General features: G+C 36.5%; 1 protein-coding gene across 2 annotated transcripts in view; it reads left to right on the top strand.

Annotated features, from left to right (window-relative positions):
- Window positions 1–9103: 9103 nt before the first annotated feature.
- Window positions 9104–24342, top strand: part of XIRP2 (xin actin binding repeat containing 2) — a 77281-nt gene continuing 62042 nt past the window's right edge. For both annotated transcript variants that reach the window (XR_014300605.1, XM_082690940.1), the window contains exon 1: window positions 9104–9261. The gene's annotated coding sequence lies outside the window, so the exon portion shown is untranslated. The remainder of the gene's footprint in view (window positions 9262–24342) is intronic.

The following is a 24342-nucleotide window of genomic DNA, read 5'->3' as shown; positions in this document are numbered from 1 at the left end:
AATTTAACAGCAATCTGTTTTGCATATGAAAAAAGCATTGTGTGTCTGGACCAGGAGAAAGTTTTTATTTTATGCATACTCTTATGCTGTGTGAAATGTTAACTATATATAACTTTGAAAAGCCATACTTCTATTTCTTATTGATATTTGTTGCATTTACACTTAAGCATTTTATTAGCTTGGAATATGTTTTGAAGTATAAGATGAGCCTTTGAAATGATTTTTTCCCTTAATTATTTAGTTGAGTTTCCAAACTCTGGGGGAAAAAAATTTTTTTACATTTACTAAGCACTAATTGTTTAATTCAGGATGCTTATTTTTATTCCAATAAAAGGAAAGTTGATTTCAATGGTAATTTCACTACATTTGAATTCATGTAGCTTTGTAAATTATAATTTTTGTTAGAGTTAGTATGCCATATTGGTTTATCAAGTCCTTTGCCTCATTCTTTTCGTTTCTTTTTTTATTTATTCTGATGAAATTTAAAATTTGTTCAGCACCTTAAGGTGCTTACCCTGACTACTCAAATTAAAGTGTTCACTTTTCCTTTTTGTACCACTGATTTCTTCTCCTTCATAAACTTATCCCACTTTATATATATTTCTGTGTTTATTTGGGCCCATGAATAAGAAACATTCTCATGGGCCCCGATGTTGTATGTTACCTTATTAAGTCTGTATCTAGCACAGAACTTGACATACAGGTGCTCCATAAATATTTGATGACTTATTCACTCAATGAATGAATGTATGAATGTTTAAATCCATCAAACTCCAAAAAAAAACAAAACCCTCGGTTTTATTTCCCTTGCTTTTCTTCACTTTCCACATTTACATAATCTATTTTAATTTGTGATTAGAACCCTGAATTATCAATTATTAAGATAAGATAAATGTCATAAATATCTGTAATATATTCTTTTCCATATACATTTTTTAAAGTTTTTTTTGCATTTACATTCAGTTTTGCAACTACATTTATGATATTAGTTTGGTTTTAATTCAAATAATAAGCCTTTTTATAAAATAAATTTCCTATTCTTTTCTTAATTTGGAACCATCTTTTGCATTCAGATGCAAAAGGCATAGTATCTTAGTTTCCTCCCCAGTGAGGATATATCAATCATTTTTTTATCTAAGAATTTTTTTTCATGTTGAAAAATATGACTCTAATCCCACATACATAAATAATAGAATCTTGTCTATAAAGAGAATTCTTCATTCAAATTTATGTCCATCATGAAAACAAACAAAAGTAAAACACCTTATACAGAATATTCTACTCTATCCCAAATACAATGTCTTGGTGAAGAACTTTGAGATCAGCTTGTCTTTTTTATTATTTGTTATATTTTTATCTTTAAAATTCAAAAATTTATAAGGGCACATCCAGGTATCTTGATGCGCCTTTGGTTTTGTCCTCTCAGATCCTTCTTCAGCTTGAAAACTTTTCTTTTAAGTTTAATTTTATATGTCCTTGCTCTTTTTCCCTTTCTTCCTTTGAAGCAGTTATGTTCCTTTGATCATATCTCTATCCTTCATACCCATCATTATTTAGGTCATCGTTCTCATCTTTTGATTTTGTTCTTGTGTTACAGAAAGATTTCTCAGGTCTTTCCCCCACTCCATTGATGGAATTTATTTTTTTCATAAGTGCCTGTTACTATCTCAAATTCCATTTTAAGTTTCTCTTAACTTTTATATCTTCTTGCAACCTATTTTAGCCTTTTTTCCCCTTTCTTTTATTTTATCTTATTCATTCTTTAATAACACCTATAACTGTTCTGTAGAAGCTTCTTTTCCTGAATCTTTTTGCGCACATCAAGAAATATAACACGTAAATTTTTCAACTATTTCAAAAATGAACTAATTTTAAAAGCTATGTTATCAGTTTGCCTCATCAATTCAGTGCCCCTTACCATCCTCCAGCAGTGCTTTTTTATGATATCTTGACTTATTTACTTTACTTGCATTATGTTGAAATTGATTCAAGTGTGGCATTTCTTTTGGATAAGGCAGGCATTCTCTTTTCTTTCTTTTTTTTTTTTTTTTTATTCTACCATCACTGAACACTTGGCTCTTATAATTTCTCTCAATGTTTTAAGAATTTTTTTTCTTCAGAACTACATCTGAAGTCTTTAATTTTTGATCTTATCCAAATTTGCTGAGTAGAGCTTGAAACTTCTAACCCATACCTTACAAGATTAACTTAGGTTGTCAGATATAACGTGTAAACTGTCTTTTGTATAGTACGAAGCATTAAAAATTATACAGAGTTCCACCATGTATCTCTAAAGGGCTTTGTTAAGAACCCAAGGGCCCACCTCATCTTTTCCCTTCTGTTCTGAGAGGTGTGGTACATGGCTGAATGCATACTGAGACGGGTAGGAGTGCAGATGAGTTAGGACTAGAGCTTGGGTGGGTCCCAATGGTATCTCACATGGTACTGAGGGAAGACCTCATAGTTTTGGTCATAGTAACATGAGTCAAAGTCTTTTTCTGTTATTTGGGAAAGCTCTGTGCCCCCTTCTGATTCAGAGGGTGCTCAGTGCAATGTGTCATCCAAAAGAGATTCATGTTTGTTCTCAGTGATAACCACTATTGGAAATTCTGTAAAAATTTCAGCATATTTTCTCCTCCCCCCCTTTCTCCTCTTCTTTCCTTCCTCTTCCTCATTTTCTTCTTTGTGTTCATCTCTCTTATACAAACAAAAAACATACAAATTCTCTCTCCCATTATTAGCAATTCATACTATTTTATCCTGCTTTTTCCTAATATTTTCTTATTTTATTAAAATTTAATAAGAAGTCTATCAGGAATATATAGTCCTCTGTCCATTTTTTTAATCAGGTAGTTCCCTAATTATAACTTACTTCTCATTTTTTCTGGATCAAATTTCATAGGTTCCCTGGAGTTCGTTAATTCACTCCAGTCTCTGTTAAAAGGGACAGGTTTAATCCAAATTATATTTAAACAATAGGAGTTATCCAAACACTGAAGTACCTTGGAAAGAACTTTTTTTCTTTTTTTCTTTTTTATGCTGGAAGCCAGGTCACTGAAAATCTCCCTATATGTGGACACCAATGGTGAGTCAAGAGAGTCCATGTTTGGCTTATTGTTGGGTGATTCCACATCCCTGTTTTCCCTGGACTGTCCTAGATTGTTCTAGGATGATTATTATTAGTGTTCCTTTCACTCATACAACCACCTGGTTTGCATGACAAATCATATGATCACCCTACATAAGATTATGAGATATGATTTAAATATGAGTCTACATGCCTGAAGGCTTTATTCATGTATCCTTAACATCGTGACACAGTTTTAACAGAATTACACTTGAGCAGGTGAAAATTACAGTTAATTAAATTCAACTACAATTCAGTTACTAGTACCCCAATTCTGTTTTCATGACAACTGAATGGGCTATATCCCTAACTGTCCAAAGCATATTGCTCAACTCTACCTGGGGGGGGCTTAGATAATAAAGTAGGATTTGAATATTTATATATACAATTTCTTTAATTCTAAAAACTCTAAAATTTTTGTTCTTCAAAAAATCTTAGATTGACCCCGTTGGTCCAGGGATTACATCTCAGATGACTGAAGTTTAGTTGTCACAACTTTAAAGCCCTCACTCATCCATTCGTCTTGTCTCAAGAGTGTCCACTCATCATTCACTTTGTTACTGTGTAAAAGAAAGACCTTATCAGAGCCTATATACTCTAGATCTACCCTATGCCTAGCCATAGGATTCATTAATATGTAAAAGAGGTGATCCCTTTCAAAGTATATCAATCAGCATACATAATAGTGATTGGATGGAATTTTTTTAGATTAAGGTCATGATATATAATATATCCCAAATAATCCAAACATTTAGAAGCAACAGAATTGAGTCCAATCCCCATTTTTGCTGATGATCAACTTTTGTCTTTGAAAAGTTTAACTTCACTCGTCCTCCATTTCTTTATATGAATTGGGGATAACACCAACTTTTGGGGATTACTGTGACCAAAAGAGAGAGCAAATGTAAATCACCTACTTAAATCCCTGGCAGAACTCTTGTATATATATAATTGTTAAGGGAAAATTAAAAAAAAAAAAAGAATATTCATTAGCTTTTCTTGGAAAGCTTTAATATTAATGAACAAGAAAAGAAAGTAAACCAAATGAATTCTGAGATGATGTCTATACTTTATGTCAAGGAGAATAGGCTTTCAGCCCCAAATGGTAGTACCAGCAAAAGTAGGAAAGGGAACAAATTCAAGATGACTGATGACCTAGTAAAGAAGCACATAGAATTTTGAAATCCCTTAACTAGATATGTCTTAATTCAGGTTATCAAGAACACCTACAAATGCAGACACATGAGTAGACATAAACTCATATATGAGTTTCCCCTCAGAGGGAGGTCTTTAGGAGTAGCCTGACTTTATATATGTTAGAGGCTCTCTTCTGTTCAATATCTTTTATCACAGACTTAGATAAGACATATATTGCAACCTGGGAAGAGACCAACAATACTGGATGGCAGAAGCAAGCTGTAATAAGGGGGTGGCACTATTACCCTTCACTCAGGCATAAACTAAACAAATATAAGAAACTGTGGATGTGACTTTCAGTAACATATGCAAAAAAGACCTAGATTTTAATGGACTGTAGCTGTATGATCCAACAGTCTTATATTGCTGCAGAAAATCTGGTGAGCACTTTTTGATATTCAGTATAAAATATACAAATCAAATCTTTCTATTCCTTAATCATCTGTTTTCAAGATTTCTAATCTTGTCTTTTCCTGTCTCCAATCTACTGTTAAAATTTCCATTGAGTTCTTAATTTCTGATAATTGTATTTTTTTAATTCCAGATGTCCATTTCAATATCACTTTGGAATTTTAACTTTTAATTATAAAATTATATAATTTTATATAGTTTATTATATTAATATAATATATAATTGATATTATATTAATTATAAAATTATATAATTTAATTATAAAATTGTCCATCTCTTCATATATTTCTTTAAGATTTTATTTATTTATTTGACAGACAGAGATCACAAGTAGGCAGAGAGGCAGGCAGAGACAGAAGGGGAAGCAGGATCCCTGCTGAGCAGAGAGCCCGATGCGGAACTCCATCCCAGGACTCTGGGATCATGACCTGAGCCAAAGGCAGAGGCTTTAACCCACTGAGCCACCCAGCCACCCCAATACCTTCATATACCTTATATGTTATTTCCTATATTTTCTAAAATGTATCCATCATTATTATTTTGAAGTTTTTATCTGCAAACTCATATATCTACAACATCTGCTTCTTTTCCGTTTTTTTTTTCTTCTCCGTTTCAGTAACAGTGCTCTCTTTGTATGCTTACCCTGCTTTTTTAATTGAAAATCAGACACTGTGTTTCCATATACAAAAATGAAAAATTTCCAGGTGATATTATTTTCATCAGAGAGGTTCAGCCTTTCCTCTGCTAGGCAGATGGAGTGGAGGGGGGAAGAGGCTGACTACCTTAATTTAGGGTTTCATTGAGAATCTGTCAGATCCTATTTTTGTTCTACTTTTCAGAAGTCTTCAGCTTGGATATTTAGCCTCACACCCTGTGAAACTTCAGAATTTGATAAATGTCTCGAGGGGGAGACTGGTTGTGTTTGAGTGTACTCAAGCCACCAATTTTATCACCCGAAGCCAGATCAAGTTCCAAAATCTTTGCTATTTCATCCCCTCTCTTCCAGTAAGAATCCTCATTCCTCCTCTAGCTAATTCCATACTATTAAGCTCCTGCAGGGACAAAGCAGTTATTGCAGATTTCTTTAGTCATTTCTTTCCTTTGAGGTATTTCAACTGTCTTGTTCTCCTCGTAGATCTTGTTTCCGAAGTAACGTTAACATGTGGACTATTCCTTTTTTTTTTTTTTTCTTTTCTGTATTTGGGCTTATGATGATATGTGCTATCCCATGAAATGTTGGAATTTAGCAGGTATTTTGGAGAGAAAACCAAATTTGAGGTCCCACTACTCTCTAATTTTGTCATTCCAGTTTGATGGAACTGCCAAAAGTTGTGTTTTCCTGTTCCCCAGCAGCAGTGCTTTTCCTGGCCAAGCATGGATGCTCAGCCTCTAACTGCATCCAGATCAACAAATAACCGCCAGGGGCGCCTCAGATCCTCCGCTCACATTCAAAGTTCTTGCCTTTCTTGAATTGTACTCCCTCTGGTCCTTATTGTTTGGCTGATCCCTGATGATACATACATATGTGTATGTATATGTTTGTATATATGTACATATATATGTATGCATGTACTCACACACATAAACACACACACATATTTGTAATTGATCCAGCTTTTAAAATTAGTCTCAGTGAGGGCATTGGTCTGATCCTAAGAAGCAACAGTCTTATATAGGTTTCAGCTGACTACCAAAGGTTGTAACAGATACAGGTATCAGGCACTATGAAGATAATTTAAAGTACTTTTGTGTATTGGACAGGGAGCAAATGTTCCACTTCAACTTTCTAAAATTTTTGATACAAGGAATCACCTTATGGATCTTTCTACCTGCCTATTTATCATCTATCTACCTACCTATATATCTATCTTATAATCCACCTACCGAACTATCCATCCACTCATCCACCTATCAAATGAAGAATGAAAATCAGTGTCTGAAACAACTAAAATAATAAATGGTAAGGAAATCTGGGTGCTGATGTTTTCATTGTCTTCATGACTAAAATGAGTAAACCAAATTGTATGATAGCTAATCAGTTCTGTAACTGCAAACTTTTGCTTTATCTTAGGTCAATTAATTTATGCATGCTACTATAGAACTGACATTTACTGCTCTTAATCCATTACCAGTTATATCATGATGTTCCACCAAGTTTTCTTTTCCTATCTGGTTTTTTTTTTTTCCTTTTAGCAATGTATAATCATTGAATTTTTGGATGATTATGAACACTGGAAAATTTATGAGAAAAAATATGAAAATAAAATGTTATTTATGTATATGTATTTAAATCGAATATATTTCCTTCCTGAAAGGGTAAAAACAGGAGGTTTGAAGAAAGGTTATCTTAAGTGAACTTAAAGAACCAGTTGAAGAAATCTAACACACAGTGGAATGAGAAAGCAGGTAGTTTTGAATAAGAAGAGAAAATGAAGGAGCTATCAGTCAAATCTTTGAGTAATTGACAATATGTAGAAAGAATAAAACCACTATAAACATCATTAGCATCTGTATGCAAATATAAGAGTAAAGTTGACTGCATACATATTATAAGATTGATCTTCATAATTTCAATCAAATTACTGTGATTTTAGATCTAGTGCCATTTTAAATATATAGCAAGATAACATAACAATAATCATTTTAAAATAAACATTTTGCCCTAGATTTAGACTGAACTGAATATTTTACATATATTATTTTATTCTATTTACAGTTTTTTTTTTTTATTTGAGATAGAGCATGAATGGCAAGGAAGAGCAGACGGGGGACCAGTCTCTCTACTGAGAAGGGAGCCTGAACCGATGCAGGGCTGGATCCCAGGATCCCTGGATCATGACCTGAGCCAAGGCAGATGCTTAGCCGAATGAGCCACCCAGGCGTCCCTATATATTACAGCAACCATTTAAAGTAGTTAAACTTAGTTGTGTTTAATCGCAGATGAGTGAAGTGAAGCTTAGAGAACATAGGAAACTTGCCAGTCCAAGAGGTTAGTTCGTATCAAAGCTGTGTTGAAATCCTGTGCTCTCAATCAGCATTGTCTCTAGAATCTTCTGAAACGTGCTATATAGGCACTAAGGCATTGCCATTAGCCACAAGTGGCAATAGAGTACTTAAAATGTAGCAAATGCCACAATGAGGAACTGAATTTTTAACTTTACTTAACTGTAATCAACTAAAATTTAAATAGCCACAAGTGGCTACCACACTGGACCTCACAGTCTAAAATAATTAGACTATACTGGCTCCTGGCCCTGAAAGATCTCGTTGAGTGTGCAGGAACACCATTTTTGAAGGTTTTTCTTAGAGTTGATCAGCTGGGATATCACTCCTTGACCTACTTTTAAAAGAATTCAATATTGTATATGGAAAAATGTAATTTTACTGGTCTTTCTTAGTAAGTGATATGGGAGAGAGCTCGCTTGTAAACATTTTGTGCAAAAGAGAGTATAAACATATGTCAAGTCTTTTCTTAAGTCAAAGGGCAATTTTCTTGTTCCCTATTTGGGTTTGCTGTGAGGCCATAAGCATACACACCTAACGCTGCATAAAGAAAATAATACAAGAGAGGACAGATAGGGAAAGCTGGTTGTTTTTTATTTACTTAGGATATATTAGGTCTTGGCATTGTGGAGCTAAATAACAATTCTTAGGGAGGTCTACCTTCTTCTAGGTCAGGTCATGCTGAGTAAGTAGGGTGGCAGCACAGGACATTTAATATTATGACCCCAGGAGCATGTGAGGTGACTTTTTCCCCTGACTGCTCTTCCTCATGCCAAATAATTTTAAGCTAGAATACCTTCTTAACCCCTTATTTCCTCGCTTCTTTAACCAGAGCTCGCTCTTTACTTTATAAACACTACAATAATGTTAATCTTTGCATGTGAAGCCTCAAAAAGCAAACATTTCCCATACCTAAGCACATTTTCTAAATAAAAATAATGCTTCCTCTTTCTGAGAATCCAAATTCCACCGGGATACATTAGAACTCTTTCCTATGTGGTTTATCTTCGTATTCTTGACTCTTAAAAGATTGAAGTTTTTCAAAGAGATAGGAGAAATTCAAGGCCTTTAAGCCCTTTTTTTCCTTATCAGTGCTGGTTGTCATTTAGGCTTCCTTTCGAAGTTGAGCGCTGGCTCGATGGTTAGTTATGGCTTTAGAAGGGGTTTGATTGACTGCACATGTGTTAAGGCCATGCATACATTACTGAGGACACTATGAGGCAGAATGCCCTCAGAGGCACACTTCTGAAAAGAGTGGTTGACTCAGGCCCCACCTATACAGAGCTCAGTTCCTAAAAATAGGTGCCAAGTTGCACCCTTTGGACACAGGGCTAAAATAAATTCAGCCGTCCCATCGACTTGCTTGATAGACCCTTCAGTGGAGCCGGCCTCCACGCCGATTGTTTTCAGGGGACTGGGAAATTTGCTGTACATGAAACCAGGGAGGAAGCTCACCAGTGAAGAACTATAAAGATATATGACATCTTCACTGACTCGGAGTTAGGTCTCACTTTTCCAGAAGGTATGTGTGATGATCGTCATTGAGACATATCTGCTTCCTGGGTGTAACGTGTTCTTACTGATTGCTTGAGATCAGTGAAGACCATAGATCAAATTAAAATTGTTATAAAAGAAAATATCCAATCAGATTTTGTTTTTAAAATAATATTTGGTATTACTTTATATTATGAAATGTAAAGCTTTGTATATTAATCCCTGCGAGATAGTTAGCATGTTTCGTGTTCAGTGTTGAAAAATAATGAACCAGACTCTAAGCTAGAAAGCCATGAGTGAGAATTATACTTCAGCTTATAGCTAAAAGAGAAAACTGAAAAAATTACTGTATCTTCTCTGACCATAAATTAATACAATATACAATGAATATAGTAAAAAAAAAAAAATACAAGTTGTGTTACTTGGAATTTGGTAAAGGAAAGGAAGAGTTTAAAATATCTTCAGCTGTCGCAACCTGCTCAGAAAAATGTATTGAAAATGATTCTTTCTCCAGCCTCAGTTTGATTTTGTACTTCTTGCCCCAGCCACAGTCTCATCTCCTTTGGGAGTATTACTGGAGTAAGGATTAAAGAATCAGGTTCTTAGATGTTTTGCAGAATTAAGAAAACCACCGCCAGTTGGATCTGCCAGCCCTAATTATAGTAACTACAAACTTAAAGAGAGAAGACTGAGATTTTACTTTAAAGGTATCATGGCCTATATACTGTTTCAAATGGATTTTTTCTGTCTTCGATTGCCTGTGAACACTTTAATTTGATCCTGTTGTGCCTGAAGTGTTTAGATGTTAGAGGCTGAAGTGATTTGGGACAGGCATTATAACAGAATATCTTAAGACACCAACTAAAAGCAAGGACACTTTAAGATTACATAATACAGGGTTTAAATATAGCCAGCTGGTGCTGAACTGAAAGATAGTTATTTTTACCAGAGCTCCATTTGGTCACTGACGAGCTGTAGGTTGTTTAAATTATTTTAAAATTTCATGTGCAGAGTACCAAAGGACGAGTAAAATATTTACCTCAGCTACATTCAGAGCCATGAATTTTAATATGAAAGAGCGCCTGTTTTGAATTTTGAAGATATTACCATTGAGTGGCAAAATATTGGATCAGAAAGGAGGGAGTTTTGAATTCTATGCTTAAATATTTTCTACTGCTCTGCCTAATCTTTGAATATTTTACCTCCTTACTATTAACATGTAAATGCACAACAAGTCCCATTTTTTGGCAGCATTTTGGATGTCTGCAAATATGGCAAAATGCCAGGTGTTTGGGGAAAAACGTAGTCTGGAATAAATGTTTCTGCTTTCATCCGATGTTGGGCATCTTTAAGATACTGCTTCCCTCCACCTCCTGAAAAATAAAAGTAACATTCTTTAATGATCACAGAGGGTTTTACTTCAAAAGATGCTCATGTAAAAATGTCAATCCAGGCCTCAAGTCTTCGGTGAATACAGAGGAAGAGAGGGTTGGTTGCCTTTCCTTTGGTTTATTTTTGGGTAAAAAGCCCACAGAGTCAATAGATCATTTCCAGTTGTCTACCATTGAGAGCTATCGCTAGTAAGCCAGCTCCCTTGTTCTGTCTCTCAAATTTACCACAATTGAACAACTTATGTACATTAGTATTCTTTCTACTCACTTGGTAAAATATTATTTATGTTGAGGTGATTTGGAGTTGGACTTTCCTTATAATCTTGGTCCTGTTGCCTTTCCTCTCTGTTTCTCTCTGTCTTTGCCTCACACAGACACACAATTCTGGACCCCAAAGACCATTTTGTAAGACTTGATTCACAGACGGGAGTTATGTCTAGATTCAGTAATTTATGGAGCAGGGCAGACAAAAAATGGTTGGCAGTGTAATTGCAACATGTTTGATTGAACAATCTATGGGGGACAGAGCCTAATTGACATTACATTGTCCTTTTGATTTGTTTCCCACCTCTTATTTTAAAAGCATTCAAGTTACACTTTGAAATTTAATTAAATTGTAATTTGTTTTTTGTTTGTTAGTTTTGCTTCTGATAGAGACACTTGGTCATTCAAATTACAGGCTCATCCCTTGTGGAATGGCAGGGTAACTTCAGCTTTTCTGATTCAGGAATAACTTTTTTAGAGCATTGATTTATTCCACATAAGTGCATGGTTTTTTGTTTTGTTTTGTTTTAAAGATTTTATTTATTTATTTATTTGACAGAGAGAGATCACAAGTAGGCAGAGAGGCAGGCAGAGAAGGAAGCAGGCTCCCTGCTGAGCAGAGAACCTGATGCGGGACTCGATCCCAGGACCCTGAGATCATGACCTGAGACGAAGGCTTAACCCACTGAGCTACCCAGGCACCAGACACCCAAGTGCATGGTTTTTATAGGACTGTGGGATATGTTGCATTTTTTTTTTCCTGACAACAGATGTGTGGTGTTTTCTGGCACTAACCAATTCTCCAATTCTCTGACACCAGTTGGGTATACAACTTAATTCAATTTTCATACTCATTCCCAGAGTTAGAGCAAACAGCACAGATTGCCCCCATTTCAGCCACGAATTCAAAAACAGCCAAATAGAAGAGATGCATAGGGCAAAGCGGGTTGAGGAGAGTGGCACAGAGCCCCCCACACTCTCTCTGGGCTCCATACCTATCAATGTGTTCACCAACCTGGAAGCCTCCCAGACCCTGTTGTTTAGGGTTTCCATAGAGATTTCATTACATAGGATGATTGACAAAATCATTGGCTACTGGTCATTAGATTCAATCTGTAGCCCTTCTCTCCCTTTCCAAGGTGGGAAGTGGGGTTGAATGTTCTAACCCTTTAATCACTAGGTTGTTTTTTCTGACAATCAGCCACCATCCTAAAGCCATTTCTACTCCTCCTTAATGCCCACAAGAGACCAGGAGTCGTGTCATTAACATACCATAGACACTACCCAACAAGAGATTCCAAGAGTTGTAGGAGCTGTGTGCCAGGAGCACATATGTCACATATGTCTGCAAAACCTCTTCTCTGAAATGCTACCTAAGAACTCTAGAGTAAAACTTTCATACTATTTATTTTCCTAATCATTAGAATCCTTCTTTCACAAACATAACTAACCTGGGTATTTTTGATTTGTACAGTATAACCAGTAAAAGCACAAAGGACAATAACAATTTGGCGACAAAAAGAGCAGAGATTTTATTTTCTTAAAAATGATGAAAATCGGCAAATTCAATGAATTATTTGTATCAGTTTAGATACAACAGATGATGGTGTGGCTATATTTAATGAGTTTTTTTAGCATAAATGGTGGCATAAAAATAATCTACCAGTAAGCAGTGCAGTAGGTAATCCAAATTCTTGGTAGAGTGGCTGGACTTCTTAAAATATTGCCAAGAATAAAAGGAATTTATTACACAGATAACCCAGAAAACCTCAGTGACTATTTGGTATAACGCTTTTTAAGTTCTAGATAAGAAAACCGAGGCAAAGGAACATTAACTAGTAACTCTTACTAAGCACAGAGAAATAGAAGCCAACTCTCTTGACTTCTATTTCAATGCTATATGTCATTCTACAAAGATTTATGCCATGACATCAACCCAATCCCATTCTACTCCCATGAGTTACAACACCTTTTTAGGTATACCTCAGTAAAGTCCTTTTTTTTGCAGTAGTAGGCTTTTGATACTTTTCGTTGTGTATGTCCTGTTCTCTTAAAATTATAAAAAATTGTGTGGGGTATCTGGATGGCTCAGTGGGTTAAAACCTCTGCCTTTGGCTCAGATCATGACCTCAGGGTCCTGGGGCCATGCCCTGGAGTTGGGCTCAGCAGGAAGCCTGCTTCCTCCTCTCTCTCTGCCTGCCTCTCTGCCTCCTTGTGATCTCTGTCTGTCAAATAAATAAATAAAATCTTTAAAAAATAGATGAGGGCGCCTGGGTGGCTCAGTGGGTTAAGCCGCTGCCTTCGGCTCAGGTCATGATCTCAGGGTCCTGGGATCAAGTCCCGCATCGGGCTCTCTACTCAGCAGGGAGCCTGCTACCCTCTCTCTCTCTCTCTCTGCCTGCCTCTCCAACTACTTGTGATTTCTCTCTGTCAAATAAATAAATAAAATCTAAAAAAAAAAAAAAAAAAAAGATGAAAAATAGTGAAAAAGGAGACCTGATCCACATATTCAGTTAAAATGAAAAATATGATGATTGCTTTATTTTTTTTAATTTTACTAAGCATGTAAGTTTGCTCATCTTCTGTGTTAGATGAGCTTTCCCCATCCCCCACTGTCTTCTCATTGGCACATGCTTTTTCAATACCTTTTCTGGCAGACCTTCAAGTAGATTTGTCTTTTCCATTTTTCTACTTGTATGTAGGATATATCCTGCTGCCTGGTGAACTGAACACTTTAGCTATATCTGACTGTTCAAAAGTAAGTAATTGCCAACTTGCTCTAGGCATACACACGATTTAAAATAAATATAATATGCAAATTTATTTTGGGAAATTTCTCTGTTTGTAAAATATCCAGTAGCATCTTCCTAAAGAATCTGAATATATCAGCATGTATATTTCTAAATGCATTAACTTGGTAGTTACTACCATTGAAAACCTAAAAAAAAAAAAAAAAAAAAAAAAAACCATTAATTTTACAAGCAAAGTCCAGCATTATAAATGGTTTTCAAACACATTCTTCATTTAAAGTTCAATAAATGCGGAATGAATTTAAACTAATGTTTGAATATCATTTACTGGGATGCCTGGGTGGCTCAGTATTCAGGAGTCTGCCTTTGGCTCAGGTCATGAGCCTAGGGTCCTGGGTTCAAGCCCCACATCAGGCTCTCGGCCCTTCAGGGAGCCTGGTCCTCCCTCTCCCTCTGCCTGCCACTCCTTCTGTTTCTGTTTTTTCTCTCTGTGTCAAATAAATAAATAAATAGAATCTGAATATCATTTACTTTAAAATTTTTTAACTCATAGGAACTTAACTGCATTGAAATAAAATGTGGGTACAATTTACATTATAAAGAGACTGGGTTTTTTAACTATATAAATTTTGATATGTAGAATCACATTTCCCTGTTGAATTGCATTTAACTTCATGGGTGCTTTATCACTATCTCTGTTGCTGATGATAATTTTGTTTGTCTTTACGTAGTCAATACTGTCATAATAATTTAGCTTTACCTTATCTAACCAATAAGCCTTTCTGTCAAATAATTTGTGGTTCATAGGTAACATAGTAAATGAGTGCTCCAGGGAAACAATGAGAAATCTTTTCATAAAACTAGGGGTCACCTTTTAATGTACCTGTTTTATAAGTTAGAATTTTTGACGTCCACACAAGGGATTTATTGCTAAATTAGAATATTTCTGGGAAAGAGACAAGAATAAAGTGAGTTAGTTCACATTATTAAAGGTTGTCAACTCCAGCTAAGAGTGCCATTTAAAATTCACTGGGCCTTCTTCTGTTGGATCCCAAGCCATTTTCCTGAGTGCTATATAGAGTTTAAGTCGGCTGTTTCACTACCAGGGGTGATGCCCAGCAGCAGTTTTCCTTTGGAACACAGGGGCTAGAGCTGGGGATACCAGTGGAAGAGCAATGGATGGCAAGCAGCAGCTTGCTCAGCTCCTTCTGTCCTCTGGCCCATCCCGGGATGCTCAGAGTGGGAGCAGAACCTTATCACCGCCCTGACTTCTTCAGTAGAAACTATGCTAACTCCCTGAGTCCCAGAAGATGAAAAACCATGTATTCTTAGGAACGTAACTGTATTAGTCCATGTCTGCTTCAGGTCCTGACTCATCCTGGAATGGGAATAATTTCAGGATTCAACACTCATGTGTCTTCCAGAGCCTGACAACAGCCCCACCTTTTATACTGTAAAATATCAGAGAAGTGAAATTGAAAAGAAAGGCATATGTTTGTCTTTAAGCTACAGACTCTTCTTTTCCTGAAAAGATCTAGTCTAACTATTGCAGTTATTGACTCAAAACTACTATTTATAGTTTCTAATATTCCATCCTTTAAATAGCAGCTGTAAAATACCGCACACTTCAATGCTCACCTCTTTTCACTTACCTCACCACTTCAACCCACTGGTCCCAGCTTCTTGACTATGTCATTATATTATGTTATTACCATTTCTTCCCATCATGTTCCATTATGCTCATATATCTATGTGTATACATACACATACATATGTATGTGTATATTCTTTTCTGTGTAGAATGGTGTTACTGATGCCTCTGTATTGTTTTCCATTTCTTTTACGTTCTTGAAGTGCATCTGCATGTTCAGTTAAAGAAGAGTAATCTTCAGACCAAAGCCAATAACCACAATATAATCCAGAATGACATTTCTTTTTAATCTTAGCAGAACATTGTGTGGAGAATGTGACACAAAATTTTGTAAACATTTATATTGAGAAAGTGCCAAACGACATTTTTACAATAGCAGCAATAATAATAATAAACATAAATGTTTTCTTTGGGATTATTCTCCCTTGGATAGACTTATTTTAAAATTTCCTGGAGCTGATGTATAAAATTTCAATATCGATATCATCTTTACATTTTAATCATCTGAATAGTTCTTGAAATCAGAAAGATTTCTTAAATGATGTAACGTGTTCTCCCATCTTGTCTTTCCTCTTCCTTCTTTTTTATCTCATTTCTATTAAAGACCTCTGAAATATATTCCTTAACCTTGAGACTGAAATTATCCTTAATGTATATGCAGTGTCCTCAGTTTATCAGAATCACAAAACACCATCTGTTAGGGCCAGAAGAGGTTCCAAGTGAATTCCAGATAACACTTTATTGGTTTGGAACCAAACTGCCTGGGTTTGAATTTGACTCCTACACTTACCAACTGAATGACTTCAGGCAAATTATTTAATACCTCTGTGTCTATTTCCTCATCCGATAATGGAGATACTGTTAATATCTATTTCATAATGTTGTTTGGAGGATTAAATAAATTCATAGTTGTAAAATGACTTAAACAATAATCCTGGTACATAGTGTTGTATAAGCTTTTGCTATTATTGCCGTTATTATTATTAATATATGAGGCCTTACAACATAATAATCATTATCTCTTTCTCAGAAAACAAGATAAGAAAATAAAGTACCAAGTTTTCCTAGACACTGACCATTCAAAAAAACTACCACACTAAAAACTGTTGAAGAGAGAAAATCAGCTTCCTGATTTAATAAGACGTTCTGTTGTTAAAGGCATCCTTACCTTGCAGAGATGCACTTTTCAGCTCAAATTAAATTTCTGTCCTCTCCAGAGTTGTAGAAAGCTATTAAGTGCTCTCTTTCTATTATAATAATTTCAACACTTGAAACTAATAACCTTCCTGTTATTCTCGATGTCAACATCACATTACTTCAAGGAATCAAACTCTTCAACTACCCTCAAACCTAATGACTCTGTTTTCTTTCTGATGGAGCTGCTCCCAGCCACTTATTGGACCTTGTCATTACTTTGACTTAGTTCTTGGACTCTTGACATAGAGACCACAGTTTTCTTTATTTTCTACTAAACCTGATCTTGGCCCTCAGCATAATCGTCCCCTCCTGAACACATTCCGCCCATCAGCTTCTCTGCTTTTATTTGCCTCATTGCTCTGCATCTTGGGTCCCCTTGCAGTGTCTGAGTGAAGATGGAAGAACACTCATTCAGGAGGGAGGCACAGAAAGATGGGGCTGTAGGGAATCTGATCAGCAAAGGCAAAGAAGAATCCAATAACTGAAAAGAAAGCAAAAAATTGGGACTCCTGGGTGGCTCGGTCGGTTAAGCATCCAACTCTTGATTTCAGCTCAGGTCATGATCTCAGGGTCGTGCAATGGAGCCCTCACCATCAGGCTCCCCACTCAGCAAGGTTAACCTCTCTCCTTCTGCCCCTTTCACTCGTGCACACACCGACTCTCTCAAATAAATAAACAAATCTTTAAAAAATAAATAAAAGCAAGAGATCATGAGCCAATGAAAGGTGCAATGCATCATATTTGGGGGATACAGATAAACTATAAACAGGAAAATAAATGCCAAGGTCAGAAATAAGGAGGACTAGAAATAAAATAGTATTAGAGCCTGTGATAGACCCAGGTATGCATTTCAAACTAAGACCAAGAACAATTCAGGAGTACTGGAGGCCTGAAGTTAAGGGACCCTGTATCCAGGCTTCAGGGATGGGTATAATAGTTTAAGGGAACCATACTAGACCTAATGCCCACTCAGCCACGACCCCACTGTCAGCTGCAACAGTACAACTTCCACTGACACCCTCCCCTTGTTTCATTTGTCCCTATGTTCTTGAGCCAAATTTGCCTCAACAAAAACCAATTCAACATTTTCCCCTAATATATGATCTTTGCTTCCATTCAAATATATATATATATATAATACATATATTATATACACATATATTTTATATGTGTATATATTATATATGTTATATATATAATATATGTTATATATATTATATACACTCCTTATCACATTCAACATTACTCCTGACAATCCTAGATGTTGTCTATTCTAATTTACAACTGGAAAATTTGAGAATGGAAACAAGTTCGTGGGTAATACTTTAAAAAAAAAAAGTCCATGTTGAATTTTGAAATGTTTGGCAGTGTACAATCAGGGCTTAAATAGTCACCAGAGATAGACACTGGGTATAATATAGATGAAGCCGAGAGCTGATAGTGTGTGTGTGATAAGACAAAAACAGAAGACTACAGATGGAGCCCAGGAGATTATACATGGTTGGGTGTCGGGGAATTTTTCAGGAGACTGGTCATGATAGATGAGTGTTATTTGTATCTGGTCTAAGCTACTCACCAACTCCATAATCAGGTTTGAGATTTTTTATAAAGAACAATGCAAAGAGTGCTGCAAAGCGTCAGCATTTTTAATTCTTCCTTCTGAGATACTTTCTGTAATGGCAAGTGTCAGGCTTGGTCAGGTTTAAGACATTTTCCTCAGGCCCTGCACTGCTGGTGAAGGAGACCTAGGGCTTTCTGTCACATCTGCTTTCCTTGGCAAGCTTCCAACTCGGAAGTGCACTGGGACACCCTGAAAACTTTCTGAGGTCCTCCTCCTAGCTCTCACAAAACAAACGGGATACTACTTGTGATTAGATGGTCCTCCAAGGAAAAATGCGTGTATGTCAGTGTTTGCATTGTCTGCCTATACTCCTGTGCTTGGCCCACTGGACTCGGGAGGCTAGTATTTTCTTCTGGACCAAACTGTAATGGAGACATGAATGTATCTGGAATTTTTTTAGCTATAATATTTTTCTAATTGCTTTCTGAAGATATGTAATAACAGGAGAATTTCTGGCAGAGATTTAATTTGGCAGAAAGCCCAAAGTTGACTGGTTTCACTTTTCAAGCAAACATTTTTGTGTGGTTCTAATTTTCACTTGCTCATGTGGTATCCTGTGGAGCATTTTTGGTGATGAGCTGGATTTCATTGTGGGAGACTCACAGGTTCACAGGCAAGAAGTTTATTTTTGCTCCCTCCGAGAAGCTCTAATCCCAATTTTCACATCTCCGGGCTGCTTAAACAACTTCTGTTGCAGAATTTGGAATTTGTTTTCTACCCTTTAAAAAGAAGTAGGAGAGAGAAAGTAACAAAATCTGTCAACAGGAACCATCAAAAGATGGGTCTTGGATCTTGCACTATTATTTCTAGACAAATTCATTTGATAAATGCTTCATGGTCATCCACTGTGTATCAGCCATGATGTCAAATGTTAAGGAACTATGAAGTTGGCTGTCTGACTCTCAACTGTCCATCTAGAATTTTAGTTTTAGATGACAATAAAAATTTAATAACTGCTTCAGCAAAAATGTTGGGAAAGGCTCTGCCACTCATTGTTGGGGAAAGCACAAGCATATCATTCTTAGACATGCTTTATATTCTTCCTACTCTCAAATGAGAGCGCATGAGGAGCTTTGGGGAGCACTCAGTGATGACCATCCTTCCATATGCACAATGTATGTGTTGCCATTTTGTAAACTGATGAAGCTAAGAGATTCTTTGACTGAAATCATGGTAGATACGGTTAAGCAAACAAGACTTAAGAAATGGAAACTGATGCTGAGCTCTTGGCTAGTGGCTGATAACCTGCAATTGTCTTTCTGTGTCTAAAATTTTAAAAATAATATCTGAAGACAAAGAGATGCTTAACATTACATCTGAGTTCTTCCCTTTCAGGTGATTTGTCCTGATACTGTAGCAGGTTACACTAAGTTGAAATGCATTGTCCCTCTGCCCAAGGCTTTTGATACCTAAAATGAAGAGTCTAGGGAAGTGATTCTATTTTAAAGCTTCATATGGAATTTTACAATGAAGCCCAATATCTAATTTTTAAATTGCTTTTTTTACATTTCACTCCCCCCAACTTCACTCTTTTTACCTTCTTTCACACTTGAGTTTAAATACCATTGGTCTAAGAAAACTTTTGTTTGCAAGTTTTAATTGAATTCTTTGTTGTTCACAGTTGTCACTGTCTTAATGTGCATGGAAAGAGCAAGTTTTAATCTGAGTAACATTTAAAGGGTGATTTTTACACTTCACCCTTTAAAAACAGGAGTGAAATAAGCAGCATAAAGTGATGGTGCACTTACAGGATTAGGTTTTGAATCTGAGAAAAGAAACAAATGTCAGTGCCAAATTTGTAAAGATAAATAAGTATAAATAAATTAAAGGATGATGAGACTGACTAACTATGTACTTCATGGGTATCTTCAGCAGGGCAGACTATTAAATTGGTCCACTCTTTGGACCAATCCTAGTACCGACATTTCATTAGGAAACTGACATCATCTTTTTCTTTTGAAGTTACAGTGTGCATTTATATGCAAAGGGCATGGAGGGCACAGTAATGGTGACAGGGAGAATAACCCAGCACCTGACTGAATCTAAGTTTTGATACATTAACATTATTACACTTTAACTTATAAACATACCAGTTCTATACTTAAAAGACTGTTTAAAATGTACAGAGCATTTTCTAGTGCCCCCTACAATAATGGGGACAATAACCAGGAAGTATATGGGAGAGTATAAACATGTGAAAAAGATGCCGATTACCTTTCATTTTAGAGCACATTAGAAAAACCTATAGCTGTGGTAAGAAAAATGGTATTCTACCAGATTCTTAACATTTCTCCTGAACATTAGCACTTTTGTCTTCCTACCTTAAATGATTAAAGAGCACATTGTTTTGAAAGCATTCATTCTCTTAGGTGGAATTTTTCTAAGTACATCACTGCTGTGGAAAGGTGAACTTACTTCCGGAAGAGTCAGGTATTTATTGTGCAATATGTTACATTATTTCAGCATTTTCTCTTTCCCCTCAATTGCTTAGTTTTTCCAAAAAATGTTCAGTAAAGAAAGTATGTAGAATCAGTGTGGTTTCCCTTCTTTGATCAAGCCTATGAGCCATTAAGTTCAAAAGAAAAAAAAGATATCAAAGGATCTGGGCAGAGAAAGCACTTTAAACAAAGACTTAAGGTCTTTGAAAAGAGTTTGTGTAAATTCAGGGGCTGACTTTCTGTAAGACAAAAGGCCTAAATTAAATATATTTTACTATCCAGAGGAAAAGGGTGATTAGTAGGTGGAAAGCTGCCACAGCTTCAATTGCCTAAATTGGTGAGAGTCAGAATCTGATGGTTTGGGCTTTCTTTTAATATCCTTTGTCACCTGCTAAGGTGAAAAGTTGGACAAAGGGAAAGTATCAGGGAATTCTGAAGGAATACTCAATAAAGAAGAATATCTATATTCAAAACTAAATGAATTTAGCAACAACTTAGTGAACACCTAAATAAAGGTACTTAGTAGAAGTATTTAGCAGTAGTACTTAGCGGTACGTAGGTACTTAACAGAGCAAAGGTGGAATGGATCACAGATGAGGAAATCTAGGACCCTTCTTGCCTGTGGTAGGCAGCCACAGGACAGCAGAGACTAGGGAGGGCCCCCATCCTTCCCATCTGGCTGGTCTAGACCAGGGTTTGCCGTGTTGTGCCCACTGCTCAGAGGCTGCAGAGGGAAATGAAAACTGTTAACTGAGAGATGGTTTCAAGATTTTACCTAAATTATGTAGAACAGGGGAAACCACAAGGAATATTTTTTTAGGGGGAAGAGAATCAATCTGTCCCTATCATGTGATACACTAGGGTGATTTTCATGAACTTCACATTTTCAGAGTACTACCTTGTTGCTTTCTGGTGAAAAATTCATGATTCAAGACATGCTTTGGATATCATAACATTGAGTTAGTAATTTCACCTCTTTCATATATTTTCTTTGTCTCTGTGGCCAGATGAGTAGGGCTACGCCAACTTCTTTGTCTCAATCTCAACATGTAGTTGTCCATTCCTTCATTATTGTTGTGTTTTCCTTCTCTCGGGAAACATGGTGGATACCTGATTTGTAAAGAGGAATGGACTATCCTTACAGAAAGCTTTAGGTTTAGGTGGATCAGAGTTGAGTCCTGTCTTTTCCACTTACAGCTTTGAGCCTTGGGAAATTTCATAACTTTTATTGTCCTGACTTATATCAGCTCAGATTATCTGGATGATTACACTTGCAGGGGAGAGATGATAACACCTAGAGTGACTGGAAGCTAGTGATCATTTATTATTTACTATGTGCAAGATATTCAGTAAACTCCACTTTTGTAAGATTTCCTTCAGTCCTCACAGTAATCCCTAGGTTCTGTTGTCATTCTTAAGACATAGAGAAGAAGGAAGAGGCTCAGAAAAGTTAAGCAATTTGCCTAAAGTCAAAAGTGAGTGTTGGAAATAGGTTAAATAGTGGGCTTTCTGGGTCCAGAGTAGATAGTTAATCCACATGTGGGTCTGCATCCTGCTGGATAACAGCCCAAGACAGAGGCTGGAGCAGAACAGGTTTACAAAATTAACTTAGCTCTGCCCTGGGCTGGAGGGATGTGCATTTTGGTGGAAGGTGACAGAAGTGGGGATAGGGCGGGGGAGGGGACTCAAAGATACACCACAAAGCAATGTCATACAAATAGAAGTACAATTTTTTTTTTTTTAGAAGTATAATTTTTAAGTGATAGGAGGGCACAGCAGAGGGAGCTACTCTCCGTCTGGGTTAAGTGGGGGAAATCTGAAGGGAAATGGAGCCTCACGGCAGGCCACCTGTAAGGGGCTTTTTAATCCCATCAAATATGATTGGGCTTGATCCAGCTTAATTTATTTCATCTCTATATAAATAAATGTGGTTTTGGGGGTGGAGATATGGAGTGTGTGCCACCAGTTTCCTCAAGATACCCTTCTAGGAAGGGCTGCACTTGGTGTGTCTCCAGACAAGCCAACTTCCTTTGCAGGACCAGTCATCTGGGAGCCTGTTTTATTCAGAAGTCAGCTTGTTGGGGGGCCTGGGTGGCTCAGTGGGTTGAGCCTCTGCCTTTGGCTCAGGTCATCATCTCAGGGTCCTGGAATCAAGCCCCATATCAGGCTCTCTGCTCAGCGGGGAGCCTGCTTCCCCCTCTCTCTCTCTCTGCCTGCCTTTTTGCCTGCTTGTGATCTTTGTCTCTGTGTTAAATAAATAAATAAAATTTTAAAAAGAAAAAAGAAGTCAGCATGTTGAAATGATGCAACCTGTAGTATTCCTGTTTTTAGACATGAGACCAGATCAACACTTCTTAGAATACCGTATTTCTTGAGGATTTCTCTGGTGTTTTCCTTTTCTTCTCTCTTCAAGCAGACCAGGGTTCTATATAATTTGTGCCCAGCCTGGAGCACTGTGCTTGGCCTACAGTGGAAGGGCAATAGCTGTTTACTGAATGCATGACTGAAGCCTTAAGAAGAGAGATTATCAGACACCTTAATTGTATATCTGACAAGCAGATTTAACAGGAGGACACTGTGATGGAAGCATGACACCAACTCTTATGCCGTGGAGCACAATAGATCAAGAGAAAATTAGGGCAGTGGTCCTTGCTTTGCATCTCTCTTCCCTTAGAGTGAAGTTCGTCCCTTTCCCTGCTTGGTCAGATGGCTACCTAATCCTGTCTCAAGTTTGATCTCTGTAGTGACCAAGGAAGTGTAATTGAAAAAGTTGCTTCCATTTCCAGTTCTAAACTCAAGCTTCTGAGGATGAAAAAAGAGCCAATTAGAGTCAGAGATATTCAACTTTATTGGTCTCCCTTTGACTTATCCCTACATGCACTCAAATAAATGTTCAGAAAGGATTTGTGGACAGATGTTTAGGAAGCAGAAAGGAGAATTCTATACAGCCTCAGTTAAAAATGGACTTTCTAATAAAACACTTTATTTTGATTAAAAATATTTGCATAGGGGCGCCTGGGTTAAAGCCTCTGCTTTCGGCTCAGGTCATGATCTCAGGGGTCCTGGGATCAAGCCCCGCATCGGGCTCTCTGCTCCACGAGAAGCCTGCTTCCTCCTCTCTCTGCCTGCCTCTCTGCTTACCTGTGATTTCTCTCTGTCAAAAAAAAAAAAAAAAAAAAAAAAAAATTTGCATAGGAGACTCCATAGAGTTGAATAGGTAGTTTGGAAATACCTGAACTCAATTCCAGGCTCAGACACTTACTATATGATTTTATCTTTTGAATGCTACTTTCTTCATTAGCTAAATGGAAATAATACCACCTATCAGATATGGTTCCTATAAAAATTAGATGTAAAGTATACATGTAAAATGCTTAACACATAATCAGTACTCATTAACAGACAGCTATTGTTATAATGAAATATAAATTTGATTATGCTAGGGAAATGTCTAACAAGGGACTTGGCTGTAAAAATATGAACCATCAATAGGCATTTAATAGTTCTAATTTATTTGACCATTCCAAAAATATTTAAGTCAGTGTATTCAATTATTGATTTTTGTAACTGGGCAATTCTTTAACTAAATTAAACAATTAATTTAAAAATATGTAACAGCAATGCGATTAAATTTCTGAATATGCCCAAACTGGCAATATTACTTTACTAATAATTATCTAATTTCTGACTAAATTCTATTCATTCATAACTGCTTTAGTATAAGAAGTACTTTTTGTAGATGACAGGAGCTGCAGGAAACAGGATGAGTCTATCTGCTAGTACATCATTACAATTAG

This window comes from Mustela nivalis (assembly GCF_964662115.1).
Source record: "Mustela nivalis genome assembly, chromosome: 11".
In the NCBI taxonomy this organism is placed as follows: Eukaryota; Metazoa; Chordata; class Mammalia; order Carnivora; family Mustelidae; genus Mustela; species Mustela nivalis.
Note: the sequence above shows the minus strand (reverse complement) of the source record. Positions and strands in the feature narration are given on the sequence as shown.